Consider the following 15,516-nt stretch of genomic DNA (forward strand, 5'->3'; position numbering starts at 1 on the left):
TTTCACGGCAACACCTTGTCATGACGTCTTGGATCTCAGAATAGTAACTGTTTCTGGCTCAGGATTGACCCATCTCTTTCTGATATTGTGACCAATTTTTTTTTTTTTTTTTTTTGCGGTACACAGGGCTCTCACTGTTGCGGCCTCTCCCATTGCGGAGCACAGGCTCTGGACGCGCAGGCTCAGCGGCCATGGCTCACGGGCCCAGCCGCTCCGCGGCATGTGGGATCCTCCCGGACCGGGGCACGAACCCGCGTCCCCTGCATCGGCAGGCGGACTCTCACTCACTGCGCCACCAGGGAAGCCCTGTGCCCAATTTTATTTCATCTGAGACTGAGCTTAGTGCGACTGAAGCTCTGAACAGGGGATAAACCCCACCCTGCCCCACAGTCCTGTATTTCCAGGATGAAGTGAGGCAGTAGGTAATGGATGGTGGATCTCTGGATTAGGAGTCAGAACCCTACAATAATGGTGTTACTAAATTCAGGGGTCCGGGTGGGCAAACCATATGCCTTCTCTAGTCTTGTGTGTTTTACCTGTAGGACTGAGTGGGTAGATTGCTTATGGTCTCATGAAATTGATCTCTTTGAAGATCTGAAAAAAGAATGAAGCTAGTGCAAATAGACAATCAAAGACAGAGACCAAGAAGCCCGAGAGGTGGTGGGGGGAGAGGGAGAGACCTCGACGCAGATGCGTGTGACATCCGGACTGTGAACACTTATTAGCATATGGCAAGCAGGCAAATTTACGTTTTCCAGGATGGCCATTGCAAAACTTATCTCAGGCTCTTCTCTTGTGCCCTTGTTAGTTCCTATCTTAAAGCTGACTCGTCATTTTTTTCTTTTCCTTGGTAATGAAGTATGAGTTTTGGTGCACCCTCATCTGCCCCTTTTGCGTGGACTGCAAGTAGGAATCACTAGATGTCTTTTGAGTTCTGCCGAGCTCATTATGGCCTCTGCATCCACACGGGTAGGCTCCTTGCAGCCATGTGTATGTCGTGATTCCCCCATTCCGTCTCCATAGGTGATTAGATTGTAGGGTAACACCTGGCTCAAGCAGAGCCAGTTCCTTCCAGTTGGGAATTAGAACCAAGAGATACTCCTTTTATTCTCTCAGCGTGATTAGAACAAAGAAATATGGAGTAAGTGAATGTTTAGAGAAAGGATGTAGCTAATGTTAACAGTGAATGTCCGTGAGGCCTTAGAGGGGAAAAGAGATGGTGGCTGACATCCTGATTCCAGCCTGGCTGGATACCTACAGTTGGATCTTTTTAATGCAGTCCCCTCCACCCCCATTTTAAAAAATTGTTTTATTGAGATGAACTTTTTAACAAGATGTTTTCACTGAGTCAGCTGAATTGATATCCTGTTAACATGCAAATGAGCCCATCCTAAACTTTTTCCACTTCAGCCAACCCATTAGTCCTTCAGGATTCTGCTCCAAGGTGGATTTTCGTTTGGTATGAGGTTGTTTGTGTATGTATGTGTGTGTGTATGCATGCGTGCATGTATGTATATATGTACGTTGGTACGTATTCATCCAAGGCCATCATTTAACACACACCTCATAAGTGCCTTTATCTATGTGCTAGGGCACTGTGCTGGCACTGGGATACAGTAATGAATAAACAGAGCCATACCCTCAAGGAGCCCGAGGAAGATGGCCAGCAAAACAGATAATCATAACATACGCTGTAAGCGTGGTGCTGGAAGTTGGCAGAGACTCAGGGAAGCACCAGGGGTCACTGGATGGGTGTCAGGGAAAGCTTTCTGGAGAAGGTAGTGCCTGAGTTGAGTCATAAAGGATTGTTTGGAGATTCCCAAGTTAAGAAGGGGGGATGATCGTTTCAGCAGAAGGTATGACATGGGCAAGCACTTGGAGGCAACAACATGATGTGAAAGAAATGCCTGGTTCCTAGGGTTATTGGAACATAAAGTACAGTAAGGAGTTAAGAGAGATGAAGCCACAGAGGTGAGGAGAGGCCTAGTATGGGAAGTTCTGTTCATCATATTAAGAATCTTAGACTTTAACTTGAGAGGACTGGGGAATGATTGGAGACTCCCATACAGATAAATGACATTTAAGATGAGAGCAGAATGATAAGAAGGACCCAAACTGGGTGAGGTTGATCCAAGCAGGGGAAGCAGACAGTACAGAAGCACCAAGGACTAAGGCTCAGGTTTCTGGTTAAAGACCAGGTGAAACGAGGTATCACCCACTGAGGTGCAAAGCATTGGAGAAAGTACAGAAGGTTCTGGAACCTATCTGAGACATGTTGAGTGTTCCGGTTTCCCTAGGAATCAGATCATAAGACAAGATTAACATGCAGAAGGTTTTCTATGGGATGCTCTTGAGATCAACACCAGTGGATGGGAAGGAAGGGGAAGGGGAAAAGGAAGCAGAATTGAGTAGAAGGAAAGTGTAGCTTCAACAGAAATCACAGCTTGGCCCCTACCAGGAGGTCTGGAGAGAGGGCGAACCTTCAGGTCTGACCCGAGTCATTTGTATCATTGGATGTGCGCCACCCCCCAAGGCAATGTCATCTGGGGCAAAGTGGACCTCCTTAGCTGAAGCAACATGCAAAGGTGGCTGACAGATGAGAGCCTCTGCTGGTGGCACTTACGTAGCTGGGATCATAAGCCCTTTCCTCCCGAAGGGGGATCTGGGTGGTGCACCACAGAGCCCACCACAGTGGGGTAGAGGTGCCTGTGGCTTCAGGTGGAGACACCCCTTGTGCTACTGGGTGTATGAGCTTGACACCGAGAGAGTAGGTCTGGCTAGGCATGAGGGCTGGGAGGTGGTGTCGCATCAGTGATGAGAATGCTTGATCTTTTCGGGCACATGCACGCTTTGGAGAATCTGAAGAAAACTAGAGACTCGCCCTCCCCGGGAAAAAATGTGCCAAAATACATACCTACGGAATTCACTCGGCTTTCTTTGGACTGGGTGCGCTCAATAACACTCTGTACCCTGGGCCACATCATGCAGTATTTTAATTAGTCAGGTCAGTCCATCCAGTTTCTTGAAGCATTCACAGAATATCAGGTACTGTCCATTATTTCACCTAATCCTCATACCATATAAGTTAGCCATGTTAGCCCATTTTACAGAGGAGGAAACTGAGTTTAAATGAACTTGTCCAGGGGCACCATTGTTAGCAGGCACCACATGGCTTAGAATTGCTATCTGTGTGACTAGCAGAGTTGGATTCCATTTCTGAGCTCCATAGTGGGCTCTCTGTGTTCCCACTTGGGCATTATCAGGGTAACAGTGGATTCTTGCCAAGTGGGGAGGAAAGCCAGTGGCCCCAGGGATCAGTCAACAAGGTTTATGGACACCATCCTCCAGCAGCCATCAGGGTGCAGAGACCTGCGTTGCTAGGGAAGGAGAATCTACTGCTGGCATCAGGCAGACGGCTCCAGGGTGCAGGGGAGGGGGGCACAGGCCAGGCTCCCAGGGTGATGTTAGCTTGAGGGGGGCCCAGTGGTCATAGGAGTTTTGGCAGGGGAGGAGGACCAGCCAGTCCCTCACTCTGTCCCTGGTGGGCAGGTGGCTGCCTCAGATATTTTTCTCTTGTATGGATGTTGTCATGGAAAATAGCCTATCTTATGTTCTCGGGTTCATGGGCTAGTTACTTTCTATTTTACTTGAAAAAAAATGTCATATGAGTGTCATTCATACTTTCCTTACTTCTAAGAGCCTTTACCATCTTTTTTTTTTTTTTTTTTTGCGGTATGCGGGCCTCTCACTGTTGTGGCCTCTCCCGTTGCGGAGCACAGGCTCCGGATGCGCAGGCTTAGCAGCCATGGCTCACAGGCCCAGCCGCTCCGCGGCATGTGGGATCCTCCAGGACCGGGGCACGAACCCGTGTCCCCTGCATCGGCAGCCGGACTCTCAATCACTGCGCCACCAGGATACCATCTTTTTATACTAGTTAATGAGAAGCCAGTTAGCAAGACCATAGTAAATCTGTCATCACAAAGTGAATGAGTCAAATCAGCCTTGTGTGGCAAACATAGTTTCTACCTTTATCTGAGTAGGATCTCTTACAACAAACTTTGTGATAAAGTAGTTTCGCATGAGAACCTTTCATAGTCCCAAGGTTTTAAGTGAGGAGACCTTGCATTAAAACATTACAGAAGCTTTAGGGATTTAGAGAGAAACTCAACTTTATGCTGACAAAGTAGAGACTAAATACAGATTCGCCTTAAATTGTTTAGTAAATGTGCAACTATTCAGTAACCGTTTCCCTTAAAGCTACCCCTACAAGTGATTTCCAGGGCTCCTGCTTAGAAAAAAGAGAGTGGCCCCAATCTTAACTTTAATTTTAATTAAAGCTGAGTCAAAGATATGTGGCTGTTTATAATAATTGTTTTCCACAGTGGCATTAGCTTACAACAGAACCATTATTCTACTAACCAGCACCTTGTTATATATTACTTTCTCTCTTGCTATAGAGAATACCCAGGGAATGTATAAACTAGGCAGGTGTCAATGACAAAATGTGTTCATCTCTCTTGTCAGCAATACTTTGGGGTTTTTGGAGGTCATTGGAAATTATTTGTGGCTATGAAGTCATGAAAACAGGACTTGGTTCCTTTTAAAAATATGTATTAATTATACATACCTTTTTGGAAGATGCTCAGTATATTGTACTGTAAATTCAGACAGTCCTTATCAACTTTGGTATGATTACAGCAGGGAAGCAAGAGTAGAATTTGACTGGGGTCTACGTTGGTCAGGGCTTCTCCATTTTTTACCCACTCACTGTCACAGGGACTCCAAAACCTGTTCTTTTAATCACTCTATGCCATAAAGATACACACCAGCAACTCCTTTTAAATGAATCAGCTCATCTGTTTATCAGACCTGTTCTTTCATGTTCGGAAGAACATGTATGTGTCAGCATATCCACTCAGCTCTTCTACTGACCCATTTTACAGATGAGGCAAGCTTAGAAGTTTTTCAGGCTAATTCCAAAGTCAGCTAATTTGAAATGAATTTAGAAAACCTAAGTTTTTCTCTATTTCAGTCTCTGGTTCCTGCCTCTTATGTTCACTGTCTCCAATAAAAAAATGAGTATCTGGACCTTCAAAAGTGACCAGGCACTCTGCCTGGGGCCAGGTCAGCATTTGTCTTGAGGTCAGAAATCCAGGGTTTCACTTGGGATTCAGTGCACACAGGTGACCCGTCCAACTCAGAAGCGCTTATCCGTTGACATACCAGTGATGTGTGGGAGGAGCCTGTTTTCCACTCCACTGTTCCTTTGGGAATTTGCTCAGAAAAACCTGTGACTAGACCCTCAGGCATATGTCTCTGCCATTCCTATTTGTCTGAAAAGATAGGGAGCCAGAGTCTGATGAGGCCCTATGGCCCTGGAGCCTTTGGTACAGCTGAGTACAGGAAACCGGAGGGGGAAAAAAAAAGACATGCAGCCAAAGTCCCTTCCTGGAGGCGGATGGGAAACCTGGGAAATATAGACTGGGGTTGCAGCCTTGCACTTGGGGGTTGGCTTGCTATTTTGAGCCTCCATCCAAGAGTGAGTCTCACATCCCTCATCTGGGGGTGAGCTGTTGTGCTGGGCCCGGAGAGATCTGAATCCAATCACATGTGTTTCCATTCAGCCCAAAGGTGAAACTGATTGCATGTGACCATAGATCCAGCGGCTCCAGCCCATGCTGTCAAACAGGCTTTTAGCAGAGGGTTGGGCAGTTCCAGGATTCAGTCTTGTGGTTTAGGGCCCAATGCGGGTGGAGTGAGGGTGGGCTGGGGAGGAGGTTGCTCCCCAGAGATAACTCACTGCTGTCTCAGTTCTGAACAGGCACCAAAGTCTGCTTCGGGAAAGAGCAGCCCTCACCTTTGAGACACAGAGTTCCTATTCCATAATGCCTAAATAACTCAGTCTCCAATGGTCGGATATCAGAAATTCAGGTGACTCTAAGCCAGGCAGGTGGCATAAAAACATGGAAGCCAACCCTACGTGAAGGAAGAGGAAGCAGCAGACATTATAGCTAATTGGGGAATACATGTTTGTTCCAAGGGGCAGCCAGTGTTCAGCTGTAGCTGATGGGCGACACTGTGTATCTACGAGCCCAGAATTGCCAAGTTTTCCAATTTTTAAAGAAATCTAAATTTGAATATGAAATCTATACATTTAAAGATATTGGCTAAATTGGGCTTCCCTGGTGGCGCAGTGGTTGAGAGTCCGCCTGCCAGTGCAGGGGACACGGGTTCGTGCCCCGGTCCAGGAAGATCCCACATGCTGCGGAGCGGCTGGGCCCGTGAGCTATGGCCGCTGAGCCTGCATGTCCGGAGCCTGTGCTCCGCAACGGGAAAGGCCACAACAGTGAGAGGCCCGCGTACCGCACAAAAAGAAAAAAAAAATCATTGGCTAAATAAAAGATGTCACTCCACATAAATATTCATTTAATACCAGCCTCACTGTTGCAGGTTGGGTTTCCTGGGAAGCAAAATTCTGAGAAGAATAAGATGCAGGAAGCGTATTAGGGAGTGTGCTTAGGCTCAACATCTGTGGAAGGGAAGGGAAAGGAAGCATTGGGCAGAGAGGGAAGCTGAGCTGTGATGTGGTCTTAACAAAGGCTTCAGTTGACCTTATAGGTCTGACACTGGGATAATCCATTAGAGGTGTTGCCCTTTTGTACCTGGGAGGCCAGGCCTTTATATGCTCACATTAGCAATTACTGGGTCAGGCTGCCCTTGCGAGAGTGGGTACCTTAGACAAGGGCAGTTTCCAGGAAGGGGCTGAGAGCACCTGAGGGGCTGAGTCCTTCAGCTCTGAACTGGGGGCTGGGTGGAGATTCTTGTGTCTATGCAGACGCCTCCTTGCTCTGCTCAGATTGACCTCCTTGTGTAATTTCTGGGAGCAAAAACTCCAGGATCTGTGTGTGCCTCTACTCTTGGGGGTCTCAGGGCCTCTTTACCACAGCTGCTCTTAGGGCCACGGTAGTACTCATTAATGTCCTCTCCTAACCATTCTAGATTCCCTTCACTCTCAGCGAGCTCCTCTGCTGGTCCAGGTGGTGTACTTGGTGTTGGAACATGGACCTGCGTCTCTGAGGGGTAAGAGACCCGGTCACCATGTCCATCTCAGGTTACAGCTGGTGTACTTGTTCATTTACCATCAAGATCAGGCAGGGCTGTACCTGAAAGAACCCCTGTGGATCATAAGAGTGTCCGACATACCCCTCCCTGCCCCCATTGTGCAATAGCAGCCCTATCTCCTCCTTCTCTTCACGGTCCTACCCAGAAGGATGCCAGCTCTCCTTCTTGCCTGTTTAGTCCCTGAGCACAAAGAGCCCAAGGTGCCCTATAACAGCTGTCATTTGTAGTTCAGCAGAGTTCTTGCTGTGCCCCCTGGTAGAAGCACTTGCCCTTTGGGGAGAAGACACTAAACAACCCAGAGTTGCAGGGATGGGAAACACATATTTCCCAGTTGGGTCCCTGGCTGTGAAGGTAAAAGGGGTCACTCCTGCTTCTTCCCCTTGTTTCTGGGATCCATGTGTTCTCCCTTTGGAAACACAGCACCCTGTAAAGGGCACAGATTTACAACGCACAGTGCCTCCTGGAGGGTGGTGCCTTATCCTTGCAGGGAGTCGTCTCCGGAATGGCGCTTCGGTTGTGCCTTCGGTAGGCCATTCCTCCTCGCTCAGGTTGGCAGGTTCAGGGTGACGTGGTATTGGATATAGCTAGTGGATCCTGCGGTCACGTGGCCTTTCTTGCATCTCATTGGCTGTTAAACAAGCCCCTTGGTCTGATGTGTGGTGCTATGTGGATCCCATGCCAGTGCCTCAGACACCCCGTAAGCCCTCACATAGGGTTGACTGAGGCCACAGCGACAGAAGATGCAAATCCATATCTAGAACATGTGTTTGTTTCTATAAAAGTGAATCACTGTGCTTTCCAGTGTGAAAGGGGTCTGAGGTCGTCTACACAAGGGGCTGTGTGTATCTCTGAGGCATGGTGCCACCTTGGGGAGGAAGCGTTGCTCTGTGTTGCTGGCAGGGTGGATGTTTGACGGCACCAGTAGCTGGATCAGCGCTGGTGACTGGGTCTTGGTTCCCTGCATGGCCTCTATCCCTGTCACCATGTCTTGTCTACACCATCCATGGGCTCATTGAACCAGCACTGGGGTGACTGATGACGGAGGGTGGCTGATGTCAGCTGACCGAGTCATTTTGTCTGCCGCATCGTTTAGTGCCTCTTCCGTGATGGGTGCTCTCTGGAGGGCGCTAAAATACAATACATATGTCTTCACTCTTTATGCCCACTCCCCTGGTCTACCGCGTGCTGCTAGCTAAGGCCACCTTTTCCTCGATCTTTAATCCTTCCTCTTACCTCCTAGGAATACTTCAACACTCTGTATAATCTTGAGCCACTTCTCTTCCTCAACATTACGTATAATCTTGAGTCACTGTTCTTTCCAAAGTGGATGACTAGCTGTACTGTCTGAAACTGGACATTTGGGAAGGGAGCTCTTCACTATTGCCTTTCAACACCACCCCTGGGTGGGACTGTCCAGTGGCCATGGTCTGTTTTCAGTGTGATCTAGATGCCGAGCCAGCGCATCTAGAAGTCAGGCTCAGGTGTTTTCCTCCTCCACCAGCTGATCCTCAGGGCCATAGGTGTGTGCTAGCAGGAAGGTACCGGAGCAGCAGCAGTGGATGACGTGGGAGACGGGGCCACGCCCTTCTCCGGATCAATTGCTGCTGGGCCAACTTGGTCTTGTGACTTGGTGGGTCTGAAAGAACCCAGCTCATAATGGACATTTCTGGTCACTTCATGACTCGGGTCAAGCCCTCCATCTCTACCAGGGCCCAATAGCACTCAAGGACCTATTTTTCAAATAGTGCATAATTTTCTTACTCCAGAGCCCTAAGAGTGTAGATTGTGATAGTTCTGTTGGGACTGCATAACCTTCACGTGGTGGCTTTTCCCACCACAAGTACCTCCAGTGCTGTAGAGTTTATTGGGTCTTATGGCTGAAGTGGCAGGGCTGTTTGCACTTGCATCCTGGATCTGCTGCAGAGCCCTTTCCTGCCCCAGGCGCGGCTCAGAATGGACAGCCTTTGATGTAAATGTGCTGTAAAAGTATTTCCAGGACTAAGTTGTCTTTAAAACCTGAAGAGGCCTCCCAGGCTTTGTGCGGAGGCGGCCAGGCGCCTGCAGAATCATTCTCTACTGAGGAAATGAATGAGAACGTCCATCCAGGAAGAAGTAGGATTGCATACCTTGCTCATGCTGATATAAGTTTGATTTTGGAATAAGCCCATGGGAGTACTTTCCTGTGGCTATTGTATTTTTTTTCTTTTTTTGGCTTATGTGTTTCAAGGGTAGGATTGTTTGTCAGGTTATTTCTGTGTATTTAATATGTAAACATCTAATAATAGCAGGTGAATCACCACTTTGATTTTCATTCTGTGACACTGGAAGTACACGGCTAGGATTTCCTTTGTTTGAAATGTAGGTAAAATTAATGGATCCAAATGACTTAATGGGAAGTTCTGAGATGAAATGTTTATTCACACTAGAATAGCCTATATATTTCACAAAAGCCTGGTATATGTCGTTTGCCCCTTCAGAACTCTTCCGTATTTGTTTTGGGACTATGTTTTTCTTCATCCTTCAAATCAGGACCGGAGGAAACGTTTACCCATATCAACAGAGCAAAGTATAAATTTGTTTTTAAAAAGTAGAAAGTGTTTTTAATAGTCAAAACTGTGTGAATTACTAAGCCCTTATTTTAGATATTTTTGAGGTTAAAAGGAAGACAGAATATTCTTGACTTTCCCCTCTGTTCAATTAATTTTCCCCCATTGATTCTACTCTATTCCAAGCTTTATAAAAGAGCTGGAGACTACCAAGATAAATAAGACATAGTCCTGGACACAAACGAGTTCAGCAAATAATAATCAGAACATTAAAGATGGTAGGAATAGCTGCCGTCTAATTAACTCTGTGCTAAGAGCTTTACGTGAATAATCTTATTTAATCTTCAATATGTTCACTGTCCTTTACCCCCATATACACTTGTGCCCTCCCTTCCCTCTTAACCAGCTTAGATCCCACGGTTTATCCTCAATTCCCTTGAGTTTCTTTCTCCCTTCTCAGCACTCATCTAGCAAAACCCTTGTGAAAGTCCACACGCTGCCTACTCCATGCCTGCATGTATACAGCTGTACATGACTGGAGGCGTAGCCACACCATGCTTACGGGTCTCTCTTTAAATTTATGGCCGCTCCCTGAGGGGAATCCTTAGTGCTGCCAGGGAATCACACGGTATTTCCCTAGCCCCTTGAATCTCCTAAAAACTGATTTTATACCAGCTCCTTTCCCCTCTTAATGTTCAGTACCTTCTCTCCCAGACTGTCTTAGCTGATGGCAGAGAAAACAGACGCAGTCATAAGAGAGCTGCCATAAACTCCCACCATGAACTTGACCTAGCTGCCTGTCTCTGTGCTGTATACTCTTCCCCTTAGTTACTCGAGGAGGAACAGTCCTTGCTCCTGGCTAAGGGGAAGCCCTCCATTTGAACACTAGATGTCACCTGTGTTGTCTATTCAAGAACCCCGACAGCAGTTGTTCCATTTCTCTCCTGCATCGTGAAGTTTCCTCTTCTTTCTGAATCAGCCCCGTTGGCATAAGACGTGCTATTTCCCTCATATTAGATTCTACTTTCTCTGCTAGTTACTGCTCCGTATCCTTGTCCCCGTTTACAAAAAAAAACCCTTGAAAGAGTTGCCTGTATTAGGTGTTTCCAGTTTCCACTTTGATTTTCTTTTGGAAACGCTCCGATCAGATTTCAGCTCCACAACTTCATTAAGACTGCTCTGGCACACATACCCACATGCTAGGTATGCAGTAAATCTGACCAGAATAATTTAATACTTGCTTACACATATACAAAACTACCCCACTGTGAGGTGGGTATGAAGATACTCATTTTATAGGTGCTCTGGTCAAGGTCCTTGGTGATTTCACGCACTGATGAACTCTCATTTCCCATCGTCCTTGACCTTTCAACAGCATGTGAACACTTTCTCTTTTTTGAAATAATTTTATTTCTTGACCTTCACAATACTGTACTCTCATGGTGTCCCCACTGTCTCACTGACCACTGTCTCTGATGCTTTTTCTGGTTCTTCCTTTATCCTCAGGATGCTCTTACTTATCTCAGAGCTCTACCTCCACTCACATCCTTGGTCAGCTCATCCAGCATTGTTCCTTTATATGATAGCTAGAGATTGACTGCTCCCAAATTTGTATCTCTGGCCCAGCTGTGCCCTTAGATTTCTAATCTCGAATATCTACCTGCTTGCTCAACATTTCACTTGGATGTTTAATAGGAAGGTCCACAAGCATATTCCTGACTTTCCCCCCCAATCCCATTTCTCCCACAATTTTCCCTCTCTCACCATCTTTTGAGTTGCTCAGGCCAACACATTTAGTGTAATCTTTGATTCCTCTTTTTCTCATACCCCAGTCAAATCCATCAGCAAATATTGCTGGCTTAACCTTGAATCATATCCAATATCTGACCATTTCTCACTGCTTCCACTGTTACGATTTGGTTTAAGCAACCGCCATCTCACCAGACCTTCTGTGATCCCTGATACGGAAAATTCCAGCCCATCCTCAAGACACTGGAATGACTTTCATTTCCCCATCCCTGCTGTATTTATCCCCAATGCACTTGCCGCCATTTTAAACGCTATATACTTTTGTAAACACTATATAACTTTTTACTCTTGATTTATGCATTCTCTAGAATGGAAGCTTCAAGAGGGCAGGGATTTTGCCAATTTTATTCAAATATTTGTATCCCTAGTGCCTAGATACCCATAATAGGTACTCAATAAATATTAGTTGAATGAATTAATAAATCATCACAAAAACACTGTATGGTAGGTAATAAGATGCTCATTTTAGAGGTGAGGTAACCAAGGCTCAGAAGGTTGAAATAATCTGCTGAAGGTCATAGAAACAGGAGCTGGATGAATTGGAATGTGGCAGAGGTCCCTCTATTCCCAAGTCCAGATCCTTAAACAGTATACCATCCTGGATTCTAGTCCATAGTTTTCCTTCTGAACTCAATATCATTTTTTCATTTTTAATTAGTTTATTTAATTAATTTATTTTTGGCTATGTTGGGTCTTTGCTGCTGCAGGCAGGCTTTCTCTAGTTGTGGTGAGCAGGGGCTACTCTTCGTTGCAGTGTGCGGGCTTCTCATTGCGGTGGCTTCTCTTGTTCTCTTCTTGAGCACAGGCTCTAGGCACACAGGCTTCAGTAGTTGTGGCACACAGGCTCAATAGTTGTGGCTCACTGGCTCTAGAGCACAGGCTCAGTAGTTGTGGCGCCTGGGCTTAGTTGTTCTGCGGCATGTGGGATCGTCGCGGACCAGGGATCAAACCCATGTCCCCTGCATTGGCAGATGGGTTCTTAACCACTGCACCACCAGGGAAGTTCCTTCATTTTTTTTTAAAAGGAAGTTCTTTAAATGAACACAAGGCCTTTGATCTTCTCTTACACTTTGATGGCAGGTCCTTTCGAGCCACAACTCTAATCACTGCTCAGGTACCAAATCTATTCTACAGAGTCATTCTTTGGCCCATGTATTGCCTTGGAATTTTGTGATTGTATCCTATTAGCAAAGTGATTCCTCACCATTTTGAATTTACTTGCTCTGAAATCTAGAATCAGGAAACTCTAAGAAGGCTTACAGAAGCATAAATATTCTTAAATCTAGATTCTTACCACATGCCCTTCAATTACAGGAAAGTTCTTATTCCATCTCTTTCTTCAGACACAGTTTGAAACATTCTTACATTCACTCACCTAATAATAATTGAGCAGTTTCTATGGGCAAGGCCCTATTTCACACACTCAGGACTCAGCAGTGAATAAAAGAGACACATTCCCTGCCCTCAGAGAGTTTACATTCTAGGGATGAGAAGGAAGATAATACTTAATAATAAATTAATATATTATGTGGTGAAAAAGTACTGTGAAGATAAATAAAGCATAGAAGGGGGCTAACAGGTGACAGATGGTATTCTCTTGAATAAGGGTATAAAATAGACTCCCTGAGATCCAGGATATTATTATTATTATTGACACCTGTAGCACAGGGTAAATACTGTGTGAGTATTGTGAGAATGAATGAACAACAGTGAAGAAGAGAGCCCAGTTAGGAGGTTACTGCAGTAGTCCAGGTGATAGCTGCTGGTGGCTGGACACAGAGAGAAGCTCTGTAGATGGAGAGAAGAGATCACAGTGTGTATATATGTAAAAGACAGAACCAATAGTATTTCCTGACAGATGGGATGTGGAGTGCAAACTGGATTGGACTGAAGGAGAGAAGTCAAGGTTTGGATGATGCCAAACCTTTGGTCTGAGCAACTAGAATAAAGTAGCCTTGACTGAGGTGTGGGAAGTCTATGGATGTGGTAGGTTTGGTGGCCAAAATTAAATTTCTTTGGGACCATAAAGTCGCTCAGTGTCTCCCTCTCCCTCTCTCATAGTTTCCTGAGATATCTAAAGCCAAGTACTGCTGTGTATCCAAGGAAAACCATTCAGAGTCATTCTACTGTGGAAAACACCCATGCTGGTTCCACTCCTCACTCTCTTGGCCAGACACAGAGGCATCCTGTGTTGATCACGGCCTTTCTTCTTATTCCTTGAATAAGAAAGGCACCGCCAAGGAAGGCTTTTTTTCTTCAAACTCATCTTAGACACTTGATTTTGATTTAAGAAAGAGAAAGATGATTGAAGGGGATGAAAGAGGGAGAAAACAGTGTTTGTTGTACATTTCTGCTGATGGCAACAGCTTGAACCGATTAGCTGGTTATTATGCATTCCTGTGCATGGCTTTTCACAGCAGTCTGATCCAGAGAAACACATCACAAGTCCTATTCTGCATGGCTTCTTGCATGCAAGCCTGACCTCAAAGAGATTAACCAAGTCTTGTAATTTGAAACAACAGACACACACAAAATCATCAAGTGATCAAAAATATGGTATAAATCTATTTAGTAGAGAGTGTTCTGGATTATAATGACAGTAACAGAAGAGATAATTAGGATGCAAAGAAAGGAAACAAAAACCCGACAAACCCATGAAATTAAAAAAAGGAAGGCAGTGGTATTTCTTTAGGATTGTAAATGTCCCCTACATATTTTTTGCTTTTCCTAAGAACTTGCAAGGTCCCTTCAAATAAAATTGGAGCAGTTAAAACTATGGGAAAGATTCAGAGAGACCTCTGCAGGGTTGCATAGTATGTAGTTAATTCTCTTTTTACTCTGTTCTAAATATAATCCTGCTCATTTGCATGCCAATCCCCAGAATGCTTTGTAATTTCACAACTCTTGGCTAGTGGTCTCAGCACTTAAGCTTTAAGAACAAAGCAAAATGTTTAGGGCGTGCCTTTCGCTTCAGTCTCCCCCCCCCCCCCGCCCCCACCGTGCTTTGCAAAACAGTACAGGGAGGGGACCTTTGCCTTGCATTCATCCTCCAAGAGTATCACAGAAATAAAGTGGAGAATGCTGTGGACTTCTCCTGTGAAGACTGCATTCAGTCTAGTTACCCATGAATAACCAGCCGCTGGATTAACTCACTTGAGAAGGAGTGTTTCAGGGGGGCTTAGTCTGCCGTTTGATTATGTGACCAGGCTGGCTCATTTCAGGTTTATGGAAAGCCCAAGCTGGAGTATTCTGTACCCTCTTTATGTGGATGCTTTTATAGCTTCTCTATTGCAAAGGAAGCCTTCAAGTTAATGAGGAGATATCCCGAAGTGTGGTCGGTGGCCTGCCTTGGAGAAATGTGAATTAAAGATCTCTGACACAGACCTAGTCATGCTCTGTGATATCTACAGAATTTCTATTTAGGGAGCATTAGGATCCACAATGGGGTGTGGTGGTCGTGGGAGACTTGTCTTGCGAGGGCTTTATAATTTTTGCATAGCAAGCCATTTTTGTTGTTGCTGTTATCCAAGTGGTATATTTGGGATTATTTTTTTCAGGAGAGCTGAGAAAGCTCCCTCATCCGACCATCCCTCAGCCCCGAGCCACAGTGGCTCCTCCAAACATGCCCCCCTTGGCCTTCTATTTGAAGCGGGTAGCAAAAGGATAAGATATTCCAGCACCGAAAGGTCATGTTTTTGCTCCTCTTAGCACATTGATCTCTGTCTATTAGCCCTGCCTAAAGTAAACTCGGCATTGTGAACAGCGCATACCGGATCGCTCACAAAACCCACCGCTGCGCAGTAATGTGCCAGGGCGTTTGGCTTCTCACTACAGGTGTTTTCTACTCTTTACTCACGGAGTAGCATTAATGCTTTTCCTTCGGTTCTGAGAGCCAGACAGTGGAGTTCCTTTAAAACATTATTTTGAGAATTATTTTTACAATACAGAGAACGGCTGATGGTGGCTGACACGGTGCCCCCTCGCAGCCGTCCGAGAGTGAGGGGTTGCTTCGCATTTTCTGATGCCTATTTTCATGGTC

General features: G+C 45.7%; 1 protein-coding gene across 1 annotated transcript in view; it reads left to right on the forward strand.

Annotated features, from left to right (window-relative positions):
- DPYSL3 (dihydropyrimidinase like 3) overlaps positions 1-15,516 on the forward strand; it is a gene marked incomplete at both ends in the record, with an annotated part of 110,930 nt that overhangs the window by 31,067 nt on the left and 64,347 nt on the right. The gene's annotated exons all lie outside the window — the stretch shown is intronic.

Source organism: Leucopleurus acutus (assembly GCF_964270905.1).
Source record: "Leucopleurus acutus genome assembly, chromosome: 3".
Taxonomy (NCBI): domain Eukaryota; kingdom Metazoa; phylum Chordata; class Mammalia; order Artiodactyla; family Delphinidae; genus Leucopleurus; species Leucopleurus acutus.